The sequence below is a fragment of the Artibeus jamaicensis genome, unplaced genomic scaffold, assembly GCF_021234435.1.
Source record: "Artibeus jamaicensis isolate MK-2021 breed Jamaican fruit bat unplaced genomic scaffold, CSHL_Jam_final contig_1998, whole genome shotgun sequence".
Lineage (NCBI taxonomy): Eukaryota > Metazoa > Chordata > Mammalia > Chiroptera > Phyllostomidae > Artibeus > Artibeus jamaicensis.
Window position 1 is genome coordinate 15876778 of NW_026521407.1, and position 11054 is coordinate 15887831.

Below are 11054 nucleotides of genomic sequence, written 5' to 3' on the forward strand. Positions count from 1 at the left end.
GCATAATCAATAAAAAAAGTAAATAGTTTAAAAAAAAATCTGGATTTAACTACATCTAATTATTTATTAAACTTATGCATATCTAAGAGAAATTAACACAAAAGTGAAAGAGGCTGACTGTATTTTGTTTTCAAACCTAATTAGGAAAATTTTAATATTTTATTAAATAAAGAACTTAAATTTATAAGAAAAAACACATTAACCCATTAGACTAATGGGTTAAAATTAAAAGATTAATGTACTTGCACATATAGTTTACCAAAAAATTGTAATATCCTCAAAAATTTTTTAAATATGTAATTTTTAAAATAGTTCTCATTAATTGAATCAGAAAAAATAACAATAAACCACCTCATATGAATCAGGGTTTCATAGAACTCTTAGCCTTTTTCTATAATAGCTCTACTGAGGTATAATTCATATACCACATGAAAGGTTTTCTTAGGCTCCGATGAGGAAGAAATGCCGATCAGCCACAAAGTTAGGCAGTGTAGAGCTTTACTGAGGTTTGCATACCCGGGTTAGGTTCTCTGATCCGCAGAGCGGGGCCAGGGAAGTTGCGCCCAAGCAGGGGATGTGGTGGGATTTTATTTTGGTTGGCTCTCTTTGTGGGAGCTGGGGATTGGTCCCCTTTGAACAAAGTGGCAATATATCATTGGTGGCTTTCCTCGGGCTCAGGTTGCTATGTGGATATCCGTTTTGGCAAAGCCTGCCCTTTTGGCTCCCTGGTTTGACGACAGGGGTTGTAGTTCAGCCGCCATTTTGGGTGGTAGTTCAACCGCCATTTTGTCCTACCCTGCCCATCCTGACACCATACAATTTGTCTTTTTCAAGTGTACAATTCAGTCATTTTTAGTATATTCATAAAGTTGTATGATCATATCAGATTTTAGAACATTTTCATCACCCCAGAAAGAAAATCACACTCATTAGCAATCACTCCCCACTCCACTTTCCTCCAGCCATAGAAAACCTGTACTCTACTTTCTGCTTTTATACATTTGCTAATTGTGGACATTTCAAATAAATGGACATCAATAGGTGGTCTTTTGTAACTAGCTTCTTTCACTTTGCATTCTGTTCTCAAGATTCATCCATATTATAGCATGTATCAGTATTTCAAACCATTTCATTGTCGAATAATATCCCATTGTGGCAATATAACATATTTTTGCTTATCCATTCATCATTTCCCAGGCATTTGGGGATATTTCCATTCTTTGGCAATTATGAGAATTCATATACAAGTTTTCGTGTGGAAGAACTCATTGTCTTTTACACAGCTGGAAGTGTATAAATTGGATGCTACCCTTTGACAAAGTTATATAATATATCCATATCTTTAAACTCCATAAACCCCACTTCTCAGAATCTGATTCAAACAAATAAATAACACAATGTGGGAAGCATGAAGTAGAAAGTGGTTAATGATGGTATTATTTAAGCATAACCAATTTGCCCTGCTTCTCCAGTATAAAGTACAAAAATGAAGAACCATCTCGTTTATAACTGAAATGACTGGAGACATGTTGCTGTCTTTCTTTTATCCCTAGAGGCTCTTCCGAAGGAGTCTCCAAAGGGGCTCATTTCTGCCACAGTTGCTGGAGTGGCTCTTCTACAGAACCACTGTCAGAAGGAGGCTATGGGGCACTCAGGCAGAGGCTGGACAATCGGCTTACATATTCCCAGCAGGGTCCCTTAGGTTTCTCAGATGACCTTAGTGAGGATCAGCTCAGTCCATCAGTGAGACTAATGTCATTAAGCCTCCTGAAGGGCAGATTTTCTCATTCTTCCCCAACAACTTTTGAGCTCTACAATCCAAGGAGTTTTGGTGCAGTGCCTCAATCTCTGGAAGCCCCCAGAGTAGGGGGTGCTCTTTGATTTACATCTGCCTAAACACAAGTAGCCACTCAAGAAAGTCTTCCTTCCCTGGCTGGTGTAGCTCAGTGGATTGAGTGTGGGCCTGCAAACCACACAAGCGCAGTTCGATTCCCAGTCAGGGCACATGCCTGGGTTGCATACCAGCTCCCAGCAGGGGACTCCCGAAAGGCAACCGTACATTGATATTTCTCTCCCTCTCTCCTTCCCTTCCTCTCTAAAGATAAATAAATAAAATCTTAAAAAAAAAAAAAAGAAAGAAAGAAAGAAAGTCTTCCTAAAGATCAGCCCCACTGCTGAAAGTTTCTATTTTAATTTTTTTAATGTAAATATTATATTTTTTGTGAATAGGCAATAAATCTTACTCAGAATATAAAAATGCAAAGGAGTACACAGTGAAAAGGCATCCTCCAATCTTTTCCAAGCCCCCTGCTTAGGGATGTTAGAGATTAGCCCATATTACAAGATGGAAACTGATAATACATAATCTTTATTCACACCTGGTTTATCATTCCTTTCAGTGCACAATTTGAATATATCATAACTTTTTTTAACCAATCCCTTACTAGGTTGTTTCCAATCTTTTGCTAATCAATGAACACTGCAACAAATATACCTCATAAGGGTAAAAAGGGCCCAGGCTGGTGTGTCTCAGTGGATTGAGCACTGGACTGCGAAACAAAGAGCTGTAGGTTCAATTCCCAGTCAGGGCATATGCCTGTGCTTCAGGCCAGGTCCCCAGTAGGGGACATGGGAGAGGCAACCACACATTCATGTTTCTTTGCTTCTCTCCCTCCCTTCCCCTCTGTCTAAAAATAAATAAGTAAAATCTATACATACATGCATACATAAATTTTTTTTAAGGGTTCTACACCTGCATTCTAATAAGTAGAGGGTTCCCCACCACCACCACCACCACCAAGAAAGTCTTTGGAAATTAGCTGAGTATCCAACTCAACTCAATTCTGACACTATTTACCTGGAGACAGAATCAGATCCCACAGATTAAGGAAACCTATAAGATTGCTTCCCCCCCCCCCCATTCACCTGTGCATCTGACCAACTGGCTATAGATGGGAAGTTCCCACGACCCTCTCCTTAGGTCTGATTAATTTGCTAGAGCAGTTTATAGAACTCAGAAGGTTCACTTTTACTAGATTATGGCCTTTAAGTAAAAGGATATAACTGAGGAAAAACCCTGCTGAAGAGGTAGGAGCTGGAGCTTCCGTAGCCACTCTCCCAAACTCCACGTGTTCACCAACCCGGAAGTTCTCCGAACTCGCTCCTTTTGGGTTTTTATGGAAACTTAATTACACAGACATGATTGATTAAATCATTGAACTCAATCTCCAGCCTCTTTCCTCTCCTGGAAGGTCGGGAGGCCAGAGTGTAAATTCTAAATCTCCAAACACGTGATTTGGTCTCTTGGCAACCAGGCCCCTTCCTTAGGTGCAGGTCAAAGTCTTATTAACATAACAAAAGACACTTTTTGCTTTCCTTCCCGAGGGAATGCCCAGGGGTTTTTTGCAGCCCTGTGCCAAAAACAGGAGAAAGACCCAATACATTTTCTTTATTCTAAAACACAATATCACAAAGGCATCATTGCTCACGATAAATTAATGAATTAAATGCTGGATTAAAGAGTATCTATGTGTTAAATTTGGGTAGACATCACCAATTTGTCCTCCGTAGAAGTATAGTAACTCACCTAACCTGGAGGTTGTGAACCTTGAAAACTCAAACCCAGGTCCTCCAAGCGCAAATTCAGGCTCTTACCTGCGAAGCGAGATGGCCTGTCTGACCTTTGCCAATCTGAGAAGACTAGTACTGTCTGAGTACTTTTCAGGTGAATTGCTCTTACTATGAAAGAAAGTGAATGCTTTCTTATATATTTAATAATGATTTATGTTTCCTGTTCTGTGAATTGTCTCTACATAGTCCCTGCCCATTTTTTCACTGGCTTGTTTCCTTACCAATCTATAGTGACTCTTTATATACTGGGGACGTTAGTCCTTTCTGTATTTGAAAATGAAAATTTATTTTCCAGTTTGTCATTTGTCTTTTGATTAAATGTATAGTAAGTTCTGCTATGAAGAAATTGGATTTTTATATAATCATATTTATCCATTTTTTAATTTTATGAATTCTACACTTAGTATCATATGGGACCATATTTCCATTTATAAAATATTCTCCAGTGGATTTTTCAAGTACTTTCATAATTTCTTCATTTGAGACATCTAAATATTTGGTGCATTTGTAATTTATTCCAGTGAAAGATATGGACTAAGTTTTTTTTTCTCCCAGATGGCTATTCAGTTGTTCCTAAGACTATTTTTTTAATTATCTCTATTTCTCCATTAATTTATATACCTTTATCCTGGCAACATTCAAGCAATAGTTTCTTCTAGTTAAAAAGAATATTGGGTGTAAGCATCCTACTTCATTTCATCTTGCTTCCCCACTACGTGTTTAAATCAATTATCAGGAACACCTTAGAGATAATGTCAAAGCATGGGGAAAATGTTTCTGATGCAAATGGAAAATGAAAAGGAAAGATAAGAACTTTATGCAAACTGAGAGCCCTGGCTGGGTAGCTCTCCATTAGAGCATCATCCCAATACACCAAGGTTATGGGTTCAATCCCAAGTCAGGGCACATACAAGAAGAAACCAATGAATGCATAAATAAGCAGGTCAACAGATAGATCTCACTCTCTCTCCCCCCACTCTCTCTCAAAATTAACATTAAAATACTTTATGCAAACTGAGAATGACCACATTCCAAAAACATGTGTGGCAAAGAATCACATGAACAACACACCAGGATAATAGTGGTTTTGTCGGGATGAGAGACAGGAGATTCCTCCCACTTTTTTTCCCTCTGAATTTTCTGTAAAGTGGTGGTATCAGTATAATTTTCAAGTTCATTTTTTAATAATGGCAGATTGTCCACATGGATTTTCCTCCTCTGCCTCTGGAGAACTCACTAATGTGATAGTAAAGAAATAAAAAGATTATAAACATACATGTGCACACACACAGGAAAAAAAGGAAGAGAAAGATCTCATGGCTGAAAAATTCCAACACATTTTGGGAGAGGACAAGCCTAGAGGAGTGGTAACAGACACCACAGAGCTGTGAAGGAACCAGAAGACGCTGGGTGGGGTGGTGATTAAAATAAAACATGTCACTTGTGGACTGGACTCCAGACTCCCCTCCTGGGAGACATCTCTGACTCACTGTGTGTGCCCTTGAGCCAAGACACTTAGAAGTGCTCTCGCCTCTTCTTCCAGCTGAACAAGGAACACTGTGTTTAACATCTGTAGCTTCCACTTGGGGCTGCGGGGAGGTTAATTACTGTTTGAGAAGGTATGTGAGCTGGTGGAATAGAAGATCCAAAAGGCAGGAGGAGGGTTATTACCAGCCAAGTAACCCTTTAAATCCTGTGATCCTCTCACCTACCCAGAAGATCAGCAGTCAGGTTTCTCCTTGGGCAGCAGCAGGTGGAGCCTAACACAGGGTTGGCCAAATGCTCACATCCCTATTAAGGACAGGGAAGGGGTGGCCAACTGAGGCCATATGAATGGGTATCAGACTCCCAGCTGGGACACCAGCTCAGGCATATCCTTGGGCAGCTACTTCCTATAGAGCTAGTGACATGTCCTCCTTGGTCCCCCACTTATTCATCCCCAGATCTGGAGCTTGTCTGAAACTGTCATCTGGAGACCCTCACTGCCTTGCCTTGCTTCTACTTATCAAGACAAGTCCCATCTCCACGTACTGGGAGCTCTGGAGCCCTAGAACTGCTGCTTAGAATGAAGTAGTCTTGTCAAGATATTGACATGTGGTACGATTTAATTATCTCCAATAAATTGATGGTGTTACAGTTACAGCTACTTAGGAGAGACACCACGGACGGACACACTCACCTACACATAATTTCAAGAACTTGCTGGTGGGTTTGGACCTAGTCTCTTTTCTATGGCTTGGAAGCCAAATGGGGCTAAAACCATTCATTCATTCCATCAGTTGTCTTCATTCTGTCTTTGAGAGAATGAATTTCTTAGCTCAGAAATGTAGTTATAAAGACCACAATAATCATATATTGAAAATCCACTCTATAGGTCAGTCCCTGTTCTAGATCCTATGAAAACAGACAAAGAAACACAGCTCCTACCTCAGAGCTAGCCACAGTGTTCATACTACTTCTAGCGATCTAAGCAGCCTTTTCTCCATAAAAGTGGGAAAAACATTGGCCTTATTTGCTGCTGGATATTGCATTCATTCATCAAGTAAATATTTGCTGAGCACCTACGCTGTGTCAGGTCCTAATTCAAGCACTGGAGATGTAACAGTGAACCAAGTGTCTGTTTTCATGGAGCTTAGATTCTGGTAAGAGAAATAGACAGTAAATAAATGAACAAATAAACCCACAATATGTAAAGCAGTGTACATGCTTAGGAAAAAATAAAGAGGATATGGGACAAGAATGAAAGAGGATGTTATTCCACATAGGTTCACCAGGGGAGATTGCTCTGATAAAGCATTCAATCAGAGACTTGAATTAGGCGAGGGAGTGGACTGCAGGAACATATCTGGGAATAGATGGAGCTGTCACTACAAAATCCTCAAGCAGGGAGTAACCAACATTGGTTTGCTGGACAACAGTAATGAGAAAATTGTCATAAGAGTAGAATGAGCGAAGTTGGGGTACAGCCAGAAATGCAGGTGGGGAAGACAGGGTAGAATTATCACACCGGGTCTTTCAGATGAGGACTTTATGTAATCTTTTCACGGAAATACAACACATGTAGAGAAAAGTACACACAGCATAAACATATAACTCAATGAAGTTTCACCAACTGGGCCCACCCATCACCAGGACCATCCTGACCGAGTTATGGAACATGGCCAGCAACCCTGAAGCCTGTCCCTGCCTCCTCTGTCATCATCCCCAGAAAGGTAACTACTATCTCAGCATCGATTACCATAGATTCATTTTACCTGTTTTTGAACTTCATGCAAATGAAATCATCCAGTATTAACCTTTGGTGTCTAGCTTCATTTACTTAATGTTATGTTTGTGAGATATAGCATTACTTTTTTCCACTACTATATACTATTGCACTGTATAAACAAACCACAATTTATTTCTCCATTCTACCACTGAGCGACGTTTGGGTTGTTCTCAGTTCAGGGCCTATTTCAAACAATATTGCTATGCGTATTCTCATCCCTGTCTTTGGAACAAATGACTGTGCATTTCAGTTGAATAGATACTCAGAGGTGGCATCACTGGGCATAGGTTTTGCTTCCGCGGACACTACCAAACTGTCTTTGGACTTTGCTTTTTAATCTCAGTGGAAAGGGTAATCATTTGAAGGATTAAAGTAGAGAACTCACATAATCTAGCCTTTTTAAAAGAGGATCACATGCTAGAAATGTTGTAAGATTACATTTTGAAAACATTCAGCACATGAAGTAAAACCCAATACATCAGTGCCAGCATGAAGAGCATGGCTCCAAATTTATCTCACTAGCCAGGACCTCTACCCTGAACCACAGACGCACATCTCCAGCACTTACTTGACAACTCCACATGGATGTCCAGTGGGCATCTCGGTCTCCATGACCCAAACCAAGCCCTGGACCAGCTCCTCTCAATTAACAGTAGCCCCATCCTGCCATTTACTTGGTTGGTGTGATCAGTATTATCTTTGTTTCCTTGTATTTTTCACACCCTACATCCTGTCTGTCTATCAGCAGATTCTGCAAGCTCTATCTACAGACTATTCTGGAACCACTGCTTACCATGCCCGCTGTTACTATCTTTCTAGGCCACTATTATCTCGCCCCTAGACTATTGCAGTCCCCTCCTACGTGGTCTCCTGGCTTTCCCATCCTACCCTCACCCTCTTCAGGCTACTATCTATGCAGTTTCTCAAGAGATCCTGTTGAAACATAAGTGGATCTCCCCACTTCTCTATTGAAACTCTCCTGCGGTTTTCCATATCACATCACAGGGTAAACGCTGAAGCCCACACTACCACTCACAGCATGACATGACTCCTTTAAAGCTCTCTGGCTTTAACTCATGTGCCCCTCCTCTCCTCACTCTTCTCCAGCCCCAGTGACCTGTCTCCTGTTCACCAAATGGCCCTAGCATGCTCCCACCTCAGGGCCTTTGCACTTGCTATTCCCTCTGCCTCACATGTTCTTGTTGCCACTGCTGGCACCCTTGCTTCCTTCAGATCCTTACTCAAAATTCCCTTTCCCAGCAAGGACATCTCCAGCCCCCTGGTTTAACAATTCACGCTCCCCTCCATACCCAGCATGTTGCATTTGTTTCCCCAGCTTTGTTTTCTCAGCTTAACATTTATCACTATCTCATATGCCATAATGTTTTGTATTTTTTATCTTATTTATCAGCTGTCCCTCCCAGTGAACATAATAGCTATGAGGACATTGATTTTTATGTTTTGTTTACCTTCGGAGCCCAGTATCTAGAATAGGGTTTGGCACGTAGTAGGTACAATAAATATTTATTGTATGAGTGAATGAACAGATGGATGGATCCTTGCCCTAGATTCATCCATTGCCTACTCCTGAGAAGCAGTGGTTTCTAAGCACTCCCAGCAAGTTAGAGTTGCCGATAGGAATACGCTCCTTCTACACTCTCCCTTCCTGGCGTGCAGGGACCTGGGAAAAGCAGAGATGCTATCGCCAATGGCGAAGGAAGATGGGATTGGGTACTAGAAATTAGAGGAAGGATGTCTCCGCCCGTCTGCTCCCAGCAGCAGAGGCAACGATCTGCCTGGCAAGCTGCCTACTCCCAGAAACAGGATGTGTCCAGAGAGGAAGTGACTGCAGACATAGTTCAGGGGAAACTACCCTGTGCCTGAGACAGAACACTTGAGGCTAGTCATTCTGGAGCCTTCCAAGGGTCCATTCCTGGGGGATGAGTAAATTCCGCTGCATGGTCCCATGGTGACTCAGTCTGCATCTCAGGGAATTTGCAGCCCAACCCTAAGACAGAGTGGACAGGTGTTTCCTCCTTTGGGGCTCCCGGTTTGGGCAACTGAATACTGATGGGGAGAGGATGCTCAATGCCAAACCCACAGCCAGCTCAGGTGGGCTGTGACATTAACCTGCTTCTGGGCCAGCATCTTCCCAGGACGATGAAAATGAGGAATTGAGCGCTTGTCAAGGCAGCAGGTCCTGGTGCTGCGTCTTCAGGGCCAGAGAGAGAAAAGAATGCCTGTGTTTAAGGTCTGCAGGAACTGTCAAAGCGGGTAGCTTTCTAGCCAGTCCTTTGACCAATCTTGTCTTCCTTGCTTTGAGGTCAGAGGTGAGATGGTCTAGAAATTGCCTAGCATTCTGTAGGAAGCAGGCTTCCCCCAAGAGTGAGCCAGGAAGCAAGCCTGGCCTGTCTAAGCTCTGGGACCTCAAATTCAGGCACACAGCAGAGGAATCTCCCAGCTTTATTGAGGTTCCCCAGCCTCAAAACCACAGAAGCCATAGCCTGAAGTCTTGTTTTGCAGCCAGAAGAGACAGAAACAGTTCCTACAGACTCTCCCCAGCACTTCTGCCTTGGTGGGCTCTAAAATTTGGACTTTGCATTATGGCCAATAGGCATTAATGTCATCAAACCCATACCAGGAAACTTCTGATGAAAAACAACTTGGCTGTTTAAAAAAAGAACCACAAACCCAGTTACTCAGCATGGAAATGGCAGATGCATCGATTCAAGTTCCCAGAAGAACAGAAAAAGCAAGAAAACCCTCCCAACACTCTGCGTGACCACAGAAATCTCCAGACAAGCTGTGGCTCTTGTGTTTATGGTGAAATGCAGTGAGCAGCTCAAAGCTGGGAAGGTTATTTATGAGCATTACAATGATCATAATAAAAGCTGCAGTATTTTTGTTCTTCCTCTCTGAAAACCAAAACCAAAGCATCTTTAAGCTTGTTTATGATAAGAGGTTAAAGACAGCAGGAGGTGTCATCCTGGCAGGCTGCTTCTAACTTCTTCATTTACAGAAAAGAGCTCATGTGGTACAAACCATCCTGCAACCTGCCTTTTTTGCTTAAGCAGTTGACAATGGGCTCATGTATGTACCAATGTATATATAACTACATCCTTCCATGTGCTTCCTAGGAACTAAGAAACTAAGTGGTCTTCCTCAATGGAAGAGATGGCAGCATCTAGGGAGGGCCTGGAGGCAGGTCCCAAGTAGATATCCAGTCCACTGAATGTACTGATCCACATTCCCACACAAGGAGCCCACCACCTCAGCACTTTCTCATGTGAAGTAGAAACTGGCCCGTCTTTGTCTGAGCCCCCTCTTCTGTGGGACGGTCAGAAAGGTGGGGAGGTTGCCTCCTCCTGACTGTCTAGAGCTCCCCGCTCCTGCAACTTTCCCTCACCTTGCTCCAACCTCACTTTTTCCTTTCTAGAAGCTGGAGATGGAAGACAAAGCAATCTTCTTCCTGGCAGAGGGAATAACCCGCCCCCTCCCTGCCCCCCCCCCCCACCTCCTGGTTTGCCTGAAACTGAGAGGGTTTTCCCAGGACATGTAACTTTGAGTTTTAAGACCAGGACGGTCCCAGTAAAACCAGGAGAGTTGGTCAGCCTATTCCCAGAATTGTGGGATTGGGGGGGTGTGGTCGATCCTGACTATGTTGCTGGAGATCCCCTTTTCACAGATCCACCAAAGTCAGGTTGGAAGTTTCCAGAAGGCAGACTCAAAGATTCTCATGGACTGAGCCTGCTCAGGTCCACCCAGGAAACAATGGCCAGTTCAGGGAACAGATGCCTGGGAGGCAGAGGAGAACCATCGCCAGGAAGGGGGTCAGCTCAGGTTGCTGACCACTTCCCACTCTGCAAAGCTTTCACATGTCTGAAGCCAGCCACAGCTTCTCCCCTGATTCTCCAATTTGTCACCAAATGAGGTGGCTCCCAGGCCCTCCCCCATCCCAGTCCGTGGGATTGGAAAAACAATCAGCCCAGGAGGAGACCTGAAGCTTTTCCTATCACCTGAGTGTTCCTTTCCTCAAAGGAGCTGGGAATCAGCAGACCCCAGGCAAGGAGGAGCCCTAACAGGCAGGAGCGACACCACTCCATTTCTGTGGGGCACACTGCTCTCACGAGCAAAGTCAGACATCAGGATAAGTTTA